This window comes from Mercenaria mercenaria, chromosome 19, assembly GCF_021730395.1.
Source record: "Mercenaria mercenaria strain notata chromosome 19, MADL_Memer_1, whole genome shotgun sequence".
NCBI classification, from domain to species: Eukaryota; Metazoa; Mollusca; class Bivalvia; order Venerida; family Veneridae; genus Mercenaria; species Mercenaria mercenaria.
The window spans coordinates 30,563,241-30,578,003 of record NC_069379.1 but is presented as its reverse complement, the minus strand read 5'-3'; the positions used below and the strand labels follow the sequence as shown (position 1 = coordinate 30,578,003).

The window sequence follows — 14,763 nt, the reverse complement described above, 5'->3', positions numbered from 1 at the left end:
ATTAAATCACACTTGTAATTCGATTTTCGTTCCTGCCTTGACTCGTATACCGGTGGTGCGCTTTGGTAAGGCTGAAACATATTCACCACTGGCGTATATCTTAGGTCATAGCAGCCCGACTTACTAAGGCTTTCAGTATCGTGTGAGGTCCTCATTTACGTTGAGTCCTATTCGGATAAGCTTTCTGAAAGCTCTAAGTAATCACGCTGCACCATATCTCTTAATTTTCATATGCATCGTATAGAAAACATTTGCTCTGTAAATATATGATTTTACTCCGAATAGATACCGCCATCATGCACTAACCTAAGCACCGAATCGGCCATGTATAACCCCTCAAAATGTAAATCAGAACATTGACTTCAAAAATATACCTTCAATATCTGAGAGGAACCAACACATAAGCCACAGCAATCGGATATTAAAACACACTTATAATGCGATTTTCTTTCCTGCCTTGACTCGTATACCGGTGGTGCGCCTTGGTAAGGCTGAAACGAATTGACCACTGGCGTATATCTTAGGTCATAGCAGCCCGACTTACTAAGGCTTCCAGTATCGTGTGAGGTCCTCAATTACGTTGAGACCTATGCGGATAAGCTTTGTGAAATCTCTAAGTAATCACCCAGCACCATATCTCTTAATTTTCCTATGCAGCGTATAGAAAACATTTGCTCTATAAATATATGATTTTACTCCGCATTGATAACGTCACCCTGCCCTGACCAGTGCACCGAATCGGCCATGTAACCCCTCAAAATGTAGATCAGACAATTGATTTTAAAGGTATACCTTCAAATTTCGAAAGGGACAAACACATAAGTCACAGCAGCCGGATATTAAAACACACTTGTAATGCGATTTTCGTTTCTGCCTTGACTCGTATACCGGTGGTGCGCTTTGGTGAAGGCTGAAACGAATTTGACCAAATAGCGTATATATTAGGTCATAGCAGCCCGACTTACTAAGGCATTTTAGTATCGGTGCGGTCTCATTTACAGTTAAGTCCTATGCGGATAAGCTTGTGAAAGCTCAAGTAATCACCCAGCACAATATCTCTTAATTTCATATGCAGCGTATAGAAAACATTTGCTCAGTAAATATATGATTTTACTCGAATTGAAACCGTCACCCTGTCCTAACCGGTGCACCGAATAGGCCATGTAACCCCTCAAAATGTAGATCCGAATATTGTCTTCAAAGGTATACCTTCAATATCTCAGAGGGACAAAAACATAAGCCAGAGCAGCCGAATATTAAATCACACTTGTAATTCGATTTTCGTTCCTACATTGACTCGTATACCGGTGGTGAGCTTTGGTAAGGCTGAAACGAATTGACCACTAGCTTACAACTTAGGTCATAGAAGCCCGACTTACTAAGGCATTCAGTATCGAGTGAGGTCTTCATTCACGTTAAATCCTATGCGGATAAGCTTTATAAAGCTCTAAGTAATCACCCAGCACCATATCTCTTAATTTCCATATGCAGCGTATAGAAAACATTTGCTCTGTAAATATATGATTTTACTCCGAATGAAACCGCCACCGTGCCCTAACCATAGCACCGAACCGTCCAGTTTAACCCCTTCAAAATGTAATCAGAACTTGACTTCAAAGATATACCACCCAAAATCTGAGAGGACCAACACATAAGCCACAGCAGACGGATAATTAAAACACACTTGTAATGCGATTTTCGTTCCTGCCTTGACTCGTATACCGGTGGGCTTTGCTACGGCTGAAACGAATTGACCACTGGGGTATATCTTAGGTCGTAGCCGCCCGACTTACTAAGGCTTTCAATATCGTGTGAGGTCCTCATTTACGTTGAGTCCTATGCGGATAAGCTTTGTGAAAGCTCTAAGTAATCACCCACACCATATCTCTTAATTTCATATGGGCGTATAGAAAACATTTGCTCTGTAATTATATGATTTTACTCCGAATTGATACCGTCACCCTGCCCTAACCAGTGCACCGAATCGGCCATGTACCCCCTCAAAATGTAGATCAGGGCCCATTGTCTCAAAGGTATACCTTCAATATTCGAAGGGACAAAGATATAAGCCACAGCAGCGGATATAAAAACACACTTGTAATGCGATTTCGTTCCTGCCTTGACTCGTATACCGTGGTGCGCTTTGATAAGGCTGAAACGAAATGACCATGGCGTATATGTAGGTCATAGCAGCCCGATTACTAAAGCCTTTCAGTATCGTGTGAGGTCCTCATTACGTTGAGTCCTATGCGGATAAGCTTTCTCAAAGCTCTAAGTAATCATAAGAAAATTTGTTGAACCGTAAACCGGAGGTAGTCTCCCAAAAATACTTAAGTTTAAAGATCAGTATCAAAATTATTACTTCTACTTCTACGTCAGCTTTGTTAAGTGTGAAGTAGTATAGTCTTAAACGTTATTTCATTTTAATTGGTAAACATGCACGCAACGCAGATTATGTATCGGGCTATGTTATGACTGTATTTTGTTGCATACTTAAACATTGTTTACCAAAGTTGATGTTAATTAAAACATTAGATGCTTGAAAGGATTTATTCAGTGTCATCTATTTATTCAGCGTCTTGGTTTATCTCAGTGTATAGCTACTGGACTATGAAAAAGTGACTAAGGTATTTATGTTATTTTCAATTTTGTTTTTCTTTTTGACTTAATGATATTTTAGGTTATCTTAAAGATATTCGTTTTATTTTGCGTTGCTGAAGCAAGCATGTATTAATTTTATTATAACGTCAAAAAATAATATTAAAGTAACATGAGGTCTTACGAAATAATTTAAGCCGCGCCATGAGAAAACCAACATAGTGCGTTTGCGACCAGCATGGATCCAGACCAGCTTGCGCCTCCGCGCAGTCTGGTCAGGATCCATGCTGTTCGCTAACAGTTTCTCTAGTTCCAATAGGATTTGAAAGCGAACAGCATGGATCTTGACCAGACTGTGCGGATAAGCAGGCTGGTCTGGATCCATGCTGGTCGCAAAGCCACTATGATGGTTTTCCCATGGCGCGGCTCATTTCATTGAATTGTTGTTTGTAATAAAAACTAGAAAGGGTGATTGTATACGTTCGTTCAAGGCCGTTGAACTATAAAACTCTATTGTTAAACTGTAACTGTTAAGAAATAATAATACTGTGTAAAAATATGATTAATATGGAATATAGCTGCACCATGTCATCATGGCATCTCTGCATAAATAATGCAGTTATTTCTAGATGCTCTTTTGATATCTTACAGCATTTTGATTTTTGAAAAGGCAGTGACTAAAAACAGAGCTGGTGCGCCTGTGATATATTACAGACTCCGGTATATACCGGATTAACTAAATTTGAACGAAAAATATCTTAAATGTATATATTTTGTAACCATGGTGATACTAACCCTAACCTTTAGTCAGTATATTATGCATATTATACACTAAATTTGTGCGGACATGCAAAAAATTGAGTAATTTTGTCGTGCGCTCCAATTGATAATAATTCCGGGCATGCGCAGAACGGCTGCACCAGCTCTGCAATGAGAAACATTCTTTTGAAAATGTTTAATATTGTGATGTACTAGATATACCATGACATACCATGATATATCTCCTTTTCTCATATTAGAAAAAAATCCAAACGGCAACAACTGTGTACGTACAATAAAGTATTTAATCCATATCCCTTTAGAAGACATGCAAAAATCGTGAAAAATACCATAAACCTTCCAGAAATATGCAGAACAAAACATGCATGTCTGTTAGTTAACCTACTTTCATTTTCATGTAAGTTCGTGGATGATGTCATCAGTTTATGTGTTCACCAGAATTATCAAAACGGAAACCGAGGCTGTCAAGTTAAAATGTTAACAAAGCAGACGAGTTGATATTTCGGATATAAAAATGTCATTCTATGGTATTTAAGGGAATTATGAGTAAGGGTCGATTTGGGATTTAGTAAATACAAGGTATTTCCATATGTTTGGGCCGGTGTTCTTACCTGTTTAACATCATATTTTGACTTTTGTTTGGTTTTTGGCAAAAGTTCTTGATTTTCTGTTGTCAAGTGCGGGCGTACGCCAAAGCTGGAGTGTGACGTCATATGTGATGGGGATTCCACGTATTTGCACTATTTACGAACTTAGGCTAGACAACGATCTGATATACCATGACATACCGAGATATACCGGATATACCATGACACACCGGACAAACCATGACATACCGTGATATACCTAATACACCATGACATACTGAATATGCCATGATATACCGTGTATACCATGACATACCGTGGTATACCGAACATACCATGACATATCAGATAAACCATGTCATACAGTTATATACCGGATATATCATGACATACCGCGATATAGGGGATATACCATGACATACCGTGATACACCAGATAAACCATGGCATACTGGATAAACCATGACATTTCGTGATATACCGGATATGCCATTACATACCTTTGTATAACGTTTATACCATAACATACTGTGACACACCGGATATTCCATGACGTACTGTGATACCGCATATACCATATACCGGATATACCATGGTATACCGTGATATACCGGGTATATCAATAAATACCGTGGTATACAAGATATACCAGGACATACCATGATATACCTGTATACCATGACATACCGGATAAACCATGAGATACCGTGATATACCATGACAAACCGTGGTATACGGGATGTTCTGTGACATACCGTTATACCGGATATACCATATAACCAATATACCATGCCATCCGTTAAATACCTGATATACCATGACATACCGTGATATACCAGATAAACCATGACACACCACTATGTACCATGAGGAATTATAAACGGTTTTGTAAGCTCCTATAAAACTTTAGACAATATCAGGTACTTCCGGAGAATGTCAAGTACCGTCATATTATTTGTATATATGCGTATATAACAACACTTATAAACGGGAAGCTCTTTAACTGTTATCTAAAAACTGTTATTTAAAATTATCGTTCGGACACGATTTTGTGCACACACTAACATACAATGTACACATGCAAGAACACATACGCGCACTCACACTTGGACAGACGCCACCCCATCTCCAACCCAACTCGCTTCAATTTTAATGTCAAGTGTCAATATCTTTGTGGAATCAAGAGTATTGAATTTTCAGTAATAGTTTTATTTATTCGTTCCGACGGAAATAAGGCGAATGTGGTCAGCTTCGAAAAGCGCACCAACTTATTTCTCAGCTGATACATTACCAAAAAATGTCTGGTGTCATAACCGGTTGGAAAGTTTTTAAAGTATTTAAAAATGGACACAAAAAATGAGGAAATTCGATTTACATTTGCTGCGTACGCTATTTTTGCCGCTGGCAACCAATTAGGCATTGTTTTGGCTTCTCGGCACCGCCTTGGCCTAAGCAGATCATATATTTTTGCGATATAAATTCGGATATATATTTGGAAATTATGTGGTTAATATCCGTAAACGTAGAAACTAACCTCAAGAAAAAAAAATCGCAGACTTATTTGGAACAATAGAAAATCATAACAAATTATGGATCTGTTACATTTTAATTTGAGCTCACTTGGCCGGCGTACACCGGAGCGAACTGGTGGGAATTTTTTTCTTGCCGCTCACGTGTCCGGCGTATCCCAAGTTTGGGGAAACTATTTGGCAAATAGTAACACAATACCCGGATATATATTTTTTTTTTAATTAGATAAGCGTACCACTGTATCTAAGCTATGAAACTGCGGACCATTTTTTTGTCTGTCGTTTTATTATGATATACTAACGCTTCAGTGCGTTGCTTTTATTACATCCCTTTACTTTATGGCTTTAACCATATAAGATCGTTGCTTTATTTTCGGTTTTATGGAAGGTATCAGGTATAAGAAACGGTGCAATGTCCATTATTTTGCAAAGAATTATGAAAATACTGTGTAACTGCATTTTAGAATGGTAACTTCCGCAACTATTTTTGTTGATAAAACAACAACAACAACAACAACAAAAACCAGTACGATAACTTCAATTAAAACGGATGGAAGAATACAAATATTATGCATAATTATCTAACAAAAAATAATAAATTACAGCACCATAAACTTTGCATTGAAGATACCACTGCTAATTTATCACTTTGGATATAAACTAAAACAGTAAAACAAATATTTGAAGACGCCGCGAAATCAAACTAAATAAGTCAGCCTGTAATAAAACAAAATTGTATGACTTAAATAGAAATGTAAGTACATTATATAATATACTCAAAAGACAGTTACATGTGTATTAATATAAATCTTACAGTAACAGAGCTATAAAGAGGAAAACACATTTCCCTTCTGATCATGTTTATTCTATTCTTCTAATGTTAAGTCAGTTCGATATGGATTCGTCTTCTCATTGAAGAAAAATTCTCCGAGCAAAATACAACCAGAAACAATAATTATTGACACCGTTAGAGATATAATGGCTGCAAATCTTACAAAGAGAGACAAGCGTTGGCCAAGCTTCTTTGCTGAAGCAAGTTATAGTTAAACTTAGATGAGTAAGTTATAACCTTCCCGCACCTGTAACGTGATAAAACTTATTAGCGTCTGATGGCCCTTTCATGCTTCCGTGGAATCAACATTTATTACAGGAAATTCATTTTGAAAATATTTCTGAAGTGTCTAGGTCTGCCTTAGCTCTCAAGTTCGGAAATATCTTACAGCCGAGGCATATATTGACACTTTCAGACAGCATCAAAAAGGACCTTTTGAGCGGTTTTACGATGTTCCAAAAATCTCTATGTAACCTTGATCCGTTACGGACCCCTATGGGATTTGTGTTTATCCCGAGCTCAAATATGTTTTTGTAGATGAAAAGCTGACATGTTGTGCTCAAGCCCAGGTAATTTCAGATCGTTAGAAACTGCTGAATATTGATTCCACATTAGTAAAAAATAAACAAAAGTCAACGCGCATACATTTTGACGGGGTGACCCCTGCCCGTGGTCCCTGACTATCTACTAATCCAAAGGAGACTTTCGTTTTCAAGTTCTGCATGTCTACTTTCATTTTCTTTAATTCCGGAAATAGCTTAAGGTCGAGTGACGTCATTTTCTGTCTTGTCAAAAACATGCATGTATATGTCTTTGACTGGCGAGATTACATAAAAATGTGCCCGCTGTCCTAAGGATATGCGACAGTCCTTTGTAGTAGTAGTGTATTCTTAGAATATCATTTACCAAGGTGCAGTATTGAAACTTAAACATGCGACATAGTTTAAGTTAGTGTATGTCAATTTTTGGATATCTTAAAATGTCAATCTATACGTAATTGTCAGTCTATCTCCTAGTATATATAATTCATAACGCGCTTGTAAACAGTTAAACAGCTATTTGACTTTACTTTTCATTCTCTTCCGGGTTAAGATTAATACGAAAATTATTGATTTGTTAACCGGAGATAGTATTTATTGTAGTTCTAGTACTAGGCGTTAAGATTGATATACATATATATATAGAATACAATCAAAAACTTCTTTTTATACAGTTGCAATGTACGTTGGATTTAAAAGGTAAACGTATTATGTTTCAAATCGGCATATATGTATGTTATGACATGCGAGATAAATACTACAACAAATGTTAAACCCAGCTAGTATTAATTAAAGCAATTATCTTAGATACTGAATATGTTGTTTGTTTGCATCATTGATTGTTATCTAATTCAACATCTCCCTTCATTTTCCATGTATTTAGCGTAGCAACTTAACTATTTACAAGTGACAAAGCTGAACTGTAGTGTGGATAATTTTCGCCTAGACTTTATTCTGTGACTCATGGTTAGGTTACATATAGCAACCTAATTAGCGACGTTGAGAAAACGCGCGTATTTGTGTTTTTGAACATGACGCAGGTTTTATGGTCCATTCTATAAGGCTTTCAAAATAGATGCTATATGTAATTACATGGTCGGGATAACACCATTTTCAATACCGGACGTGAACGTATGCAGTTAAAGCCATAAGGGGGTGTAATAAAAATATTAGATTCAATAAAACTTGCTACTAAAAAGTTAATTATTATCCCCCGCCGATGAAATCGGGAGGGGGTATTGAAATGGCGTTGTCCGTGTGTCCGTCCGTCCGCAGCCATTTCTCAGTAACTAGCAGGTAGAATTTCATGAAACTTGAAATAAACATGAACCAACATACTGCGATGATGCCTGTCAAGTTTTGTTTTTTTTGGATTGGTCAATTTTCCTTAGAGTTATTGCCCTTTATTTACTGGAAAATGCCCAAAAATGTCCATCTGTAGCAACTTCTCAGTAACTATCAGATAGAATTTCATAAAACATTAAATAAACATGAACCAGCAGACCACGATGATGCCCGTCAATTTTTTTTTTTGTGGGGGGTGGGGATTCAGTTTCCCTTAGAGTTATTGCCCTTTAATTGTTAAAAATCCACAGATTTGTACATAACAAACCAAGCAATTGGTAGAATTTCATTAAACTTGGTTACACACCCTCCCACTCCCCCCAACCTCCCGCCCACCCACCCCCCAAAAAAATCGTTCCTTTTGATCTTTTGATTATTATTTTGCAAATCTTCCATGAATATTTTATCAACATGCAAAGTTGTATCGTTCCCTCACCTCACTCTCCACTCAGTCATCCCGATCATGCATCCGGCCCCCCCCCCCCCCCCCCCCCCCCCCCCCCCCCCCCAATTTTTTTTTTCATTTTTAATTTTCCATCAATATTTACAATCAACATGTGAAGTATTGTACCCTCACCCGGTCACCTCAGCTTCCGCACCCCCCCCCCCCCCACCCCCACTCCCCCAACCACCAAAAAAAAGCATTCATTTTCTGTTAAAATGATTTTGACTAATGAAATTATTTGCTTCTTAGTAACATCCTTAACTTTTTGCCAGGTAAATTTTTTGCCATTCCTCACCGCAAACGCTTTCGGCGTGGGATAATTTGCTTGTTAGTATTTAAACCTTTGACAAATATTAGAAAATTAAGATACAGAAAACGCGATTTAGCAAACAAACAAAAAAATGTTCAAAAAAAAATGTGGCAGCAACATTATAAACAAAGTCATTACGATCATTTAAGATAACATTCTGAATATTTTGAATTTGCGAGTGGCTTCATTTGAGAATATTAGCGAAAATAAAACAGTCGAAAATATATCCGTTTCTACAGTATATAAATTTCTTTTCTTTCTTTATTTTTTTGCGGAATAAACAAATATTAACAATACTTCCATAAGCATTTTCGCGAAATAGATTTTTTTTCTACAACGTAGATGTTAATGAATCTTCTCACAGTCGTAAATAAACATATGGTCTATAATGTGGCGAATTAATATGGGCATGTCCGTGTGCATTTTTTGATATTTCACCATGATTAAATTAAATGTGAAGCGCACATTCAAACTGATTTTAAGACATAAGTTTGAATTATTTAATGTGCCAGATGTTTTAATACCATATTTTAACTTTAGAAAGATAGTAACAATGCCGCTGTAATAAATATGCTAACGGGTTGCCATTAATTCATAAAATGATTTTCATTTCCGTGCGCCGAATCCAGGCTTTATTCCAGTGGGTTTGTTGTAACTGTAGAGTTTGTGTACCCGATGTCGCACTGTGTAAAGCAAAACATATATCAAATCTTTCTTATTTGTTCATGAAACTGAATTATTCCCTACAAAATTTGACACCAGGGTCGTTCCCCACTGGAGCCTCGCTCTGGTAAGTTCAGACGAAATAAATAACAGCACAAAAGGAGGCCACCAGGTCAGCTAAAAAAAATCTTAAATATAATGAAAATAATGACTATGCAAAGAACAACAATGTGCAAATTGAATTGAAAAATCAATATTCCATCATATTTTTTAAGTATTTACTATTACTATTACTTTGCCCAAATAGAAAAGATGTCAACAGTTATTATAGTTCTCACTAGTGATTCAAAAGCTTCAAAAGTTTTAATTTATTTACTTATGTGGGATTCTGAATTTCAGCAGAGGACGTGAAAGTATACATATTGATTATTTAAATTTGCTGCTTAGTTGAAATTTTGCAAATGAATCATGTGTTCATAGATGCAAGTCCGAGTCTTTTCTGCCAGTTTAATGCGCCAAATATTATTATCTCTACGCCTTTTGTTTGTTTAAGACATTTATTGTTATATCTAACATACGTTGCAATTAAATTTGAAAATGTTTATACCGTGATATACCGGATATAATAATTATACCTGATTGTAAGCTCCTATAAGACCTTAACTGTTAACTGTTAACAATTTAAAAGTACTTCCGGGTGAATACAAGTACTAAAACATGGAAATCTCTATAGCTGTTAATATCATAAGCATATTTTGATCCAGATATAATAGCTGATCAAGTTAAATAATCAAAAGACGTTTGACACACAGATATCTTCATATTACCAACTGTAAACAGTACACACCATCAATAAAAGAATAGTGTGGATAACACTGAAGAGTAGATATTTAGTTCTATCAAACCAAAAATCAATATATTCTGCTGTAGTCATTTGTGTGGTAACTTACTTCAAATTCCTTAGTAGTATAGGGGTCTCTTTAACGTCACGACTGCGCATGCGTGAGATTGACGTCATGCGCGGCGGTCATTTTGAATTCTATTTTTAGAGTGACATCATCTTTCTATTTTAAGAATGACTTCACAATGTTATAAATAGAAACGATAGTAATAAATCTATTTTAATACTGTCATACTGAAAATGTTTTATTAATAGAAATGTCTGCCTGAAGTATAGAGAGCTGACTTATATACCTATCTAGGGCGTGATAGCGCACATTGAGGGTCAGGTGCTCCGCCCTAGACGGGGAGATAAAACGAAAACAAAACTTATACACTAATAATGTTTAATTAAAACTCGTATAGATGTATCTATAACCTTAGTGAATAAATACATTGTATGGTAAACAAAGAACTTATTAATTAATGCAAAATATGTATCACATTTTTTAATTACAAACATTAAGCTTTATCTAAGATAGCATATCTACGTTAGAAGTAACGTCAACTGAAAATAAAAGGCTACTTTTTTGCTTACGATTTTTCCTCCTTGACGTCCACTGACAAAATGACTCCAATCATAAGAGTGTTATTCCTAAATGGCATGCTCGGACCTATTTTTCACAATGAGTTCTTAAGCTATATTTAGATAAGGTCATGAGTGCATGAAATGTGATCATGGTCACAATGTCTAGAGTGTTTTGATTTAAGGCATGATGGCCGGACAATAAAAAGTAAACATGTCAAACTTAATCCCTTTAAAGTCGTCACAAAGTCGAGCGTCTGTTGACTTATGTACGGATGTATTAACAAAGTCCTATTGATCTTTCAACGTTTATCCTTGTATTGATTACCGGAAGGGAGGTGACATCAGGTCTGGGTCACATACAGACCGAGGTGCCTCTTTAATACCATCAATAATATGATGTTAAAGAACATTTTGATAGTTTTCTAAAAATAATTGCCAACATTTTCAATTATGACCATCTAGAGTTTTAGAGCCAGTAAAGTACTTTTAAAGAAGATTGCCCAAAATCATCAAAAAATAAGACGTTTAAGGGACCATTTTTACTTTTCGGGTATCTGACATTTTTGAAAAACGTTTAGGATGCAATTTACCATAACCTAGGTGCTAACCGGAAATGAAGACATTAAATTTCAGTGTCATCATACAGGCTCGGGACCGGTACCGTTAGAAAGATCTTTTCGAGTAGGTTAAAAAAATATGTACGATTATAGGTCTATCTCTATCCGTTTTCCAGATATTGAGCACCCGGCTTCACGCCTGTATTACTAAAGATAACCTAGGCATGTTGGGTATCTAACCAAAGGTCTCGACGAGTACTATAAGTTAGTACACTCAAACCAGAAGTGAAATCACTTACGCCTAAAATTCACATTTTCTGCGCGTTTCTAGACACGAACCTGGTCAAGTGAGGTATCGTAGGAAAGGTCTCGTCAAGAAAATTCGGAAAATGTAAACTTTGATAATCATATTTCAAAAAGGGACCGAAAAAATGAACCAAAATCACTCAAGCGTTAAAACCCTGCTAACTCCATAATTCAGCTAAAGCTAGGCATGTAGGGTATCTAACCAAAGGTCTCGATAAATACTATAAGGCAATAAACTTAACCCTCAAGTGAAGTCACTCATGCTAAAATAGAACACTAACCCTTTTTTGTATAAAAAAGAACCACTTGAAAGAAAACGTTTAATAATGATATAATTACGTACTGTCTATGACTTGACCAATCATGAAAATAAAGAGCATTTAAACCATATGAGAATAACTGATATTCTCTTTGTAAAATGAAATTATAAGATAAGATACTACCTACTCCTCGATATCTTGCGCTAAAATGAAGCAACACTTGTGTGACACTCTTGATACCTAAAGCAAGTCTGTGCGGATTTTACAAGACCATACATGAAATTCAACCTTTTTAAGGGCCAGCGGACATGAAGTATTAATATTTTTGACTTGAGATCAGCTTAAGATATAAAAGAGAACTGGCCAATGTTGACACTAATACTTTCAAAACTGTGACAGAGGATTAAATTTCGATCATTTTTTTTTTTTTTACTTTTAGGAGAAACTTATAGAAACGAGTATTTTATGCTATAAAATTTTCATAGTCCTTTAGGATGCTGTCTAAAGTACAGATAGGTTCTAGAAAGTCTATTATGACCATTCTAGGAAATCGTCAACATTTTCAATGAACAGAAATACAGTTAACATTGAATAATCAGTTTTCCCCATTTCATGACAATCATTCTATTCATCAATTCTGAGATGTTAATGTCATGTGATAGAATTCATAAAAATCTTTCATTTACACCCTCTAATCTTGATTCGATTTTCAACCGTCTTCGAGTAATGACGTAACAGCGATTTTTAAACCTTATTATAAAACTTACCAATAAACTCTTGTCGAATAGGTTCAGAAAATGTATAAATATATACGTCTATCATGATCCGTTCTCGAGATATTGGCGTTTAAAGATTAAAGTGACGTCACTGCAAACTGTTTTGGGGGCGGCAAATTCAAATTTCACAAGCAAAATTTTCAAAATGTAATTTTTCCTCTATATATAAACCGATTTTAACGAACTTGGTGTCAAATAAAAGCGCTTGGAGAGAACTAACGATAGCAGGCAACCAACCGGAAATGAAATCACTCATGCGTAAAATATCAAGTTTCTTCTCAAGTTTCTACTCAACCGAATTTATCCGTGTTTGGTACCCTACGAAATGGTTTGACAACATCTATCAGCTCGTGGTGTAAAACCTAAAGTGAAATCACTTATGTGAAATACCCGATCCTTACACTATGCTATCCAGAATGACAGTGAATGAATTTACAGGGCGAAGTATGATAAATAGAGCCAATGCGATGTTCTGACGACTGGCCGATATAAGAAATAGCAATGCTCTCACTGGTGAGTGATAAGACGTATTCTCATTGGTCACTCAGGGATCACACGCATATATGTCAAAAGTCAATTTGACTATGACAGAAGACGTTACGAGCTACTGTATGTACCAACAACACCTCGTCCTTCTACTCCTTTCTTTTTCATCCACCTCCACTCCTCCTCCTCCTCCACTCTTCCTACGTCTCCTCCTCCTCCACTCCTCCTCCTCAACCTCCTTCAACTCTACACCTCCTCCTCCTTCCTCTTCCTCCTCCACTCCTCCTCCTCCTCCTCCTATTCCTCCTCCTCCTTCACTTCTCTTCCTCCTCCTCCTCCTCCAACTCTGCTCCTCCTCCTCTTCCTTTTCCATCTCCTCCTCATCCTCCACTCCTCGTCCTCCTCCGTCTCCTCCTCCTCCTACACCTCCTCCTTTTCCTCCTCCACTCTTCCTCCTCCTCGTCCTCCTCCTCCTCCTCACAAAGATTGCCATTGTCTAAAACACCAAATGATACGCTGAGGCTGAGGTATAACGTGATTTGATAATAGCAGTTTTCTTGTCCATTCAGTTTTTCCACTACCACTTGGTCCAGAAACAACCATGGAAAATGGATGTTGAAACATTGTCTCTCTTGAGATGTCCCATGTTTGTAATGGCAGTGAAAAACTGCCAGTGACTTTGTCACTTCCGTGTGCATAACGTTGATGTCTTCGCATGTTGTTAGTCCTAGAGAATGACTGATGGCAAACATGATACTGATGCATTTGTGAAACATATGTAATTTGTCTTTCTTTTATCAAAAAGACACTGCTTTATTCTGTTTCACAAATGCATCGTGCGTCCATCCGAGCACACGATTGATACCTTAGGTGGAAGGAGGTGTGGCCAAGGACAATAGAAATCCTATGTATTCATTCCGTAACCACTTAAGTCTTTTGTTCCTTAAGTGGTCATTCTGTTGTTTTCAAACAAAAGAATGACCAGCTGAGGTATCAAACGTGCGGACACAGTTCGTGACACGCCTAGCTAAAAAGGATATGATATAAATTGATGAAACCTTGCACGAGTCATTATCATGATCTAAACTTGCGCACCTTCTATTTTTCGTCAGGCTCCACCCCGTATTTCCAAAGTTATGGTCAATGAAATAGTAAAAAATGCACATTTTCAACTGGTGACACGCCTAGCTCTAAAAGTATTTGATATAGAATCATGAAACCTTGCATGAGTCTTTATAATGATATCATCTTGCGCGCCTCCTATTTTTTAGAGTTATGGCCCCT

At 36.8% G+C, this 14,763-nt stretch overlaps 1 protein-coding gene across 6 annotated transcripts in view; it reads left to right on the top strand.

The window, feature by feature from the left end:
- The first annotated feature begins 2,366 nt into the window (after positions 1 to 2,366).
- Positions 2,367 to 14,763, top strand: part of LOC123542313 (receptor-type tyrosine-protein phosphatase epsilon-like) — a 113,194-nt gene continuing 100,797 nt past the window's right edge. For 3 of the 6 annotated variants that reach the window (XM_053530960.1, XM_053530959.1, XM_053530957.1), the window contains exon 1: positions 2,368 to 2,627. The gene's annotated coding sequence lies outside the window, so the exon portion shown is untranslated. Of the gene's footprint in view, positions 2,628 to 14,763 lie in introns of all 6 variants that reach the window. The other 3 variants (XM_053530956.1, XM_053530958.1, XM_053530961.1) reach the window with 3 other exon arrangements.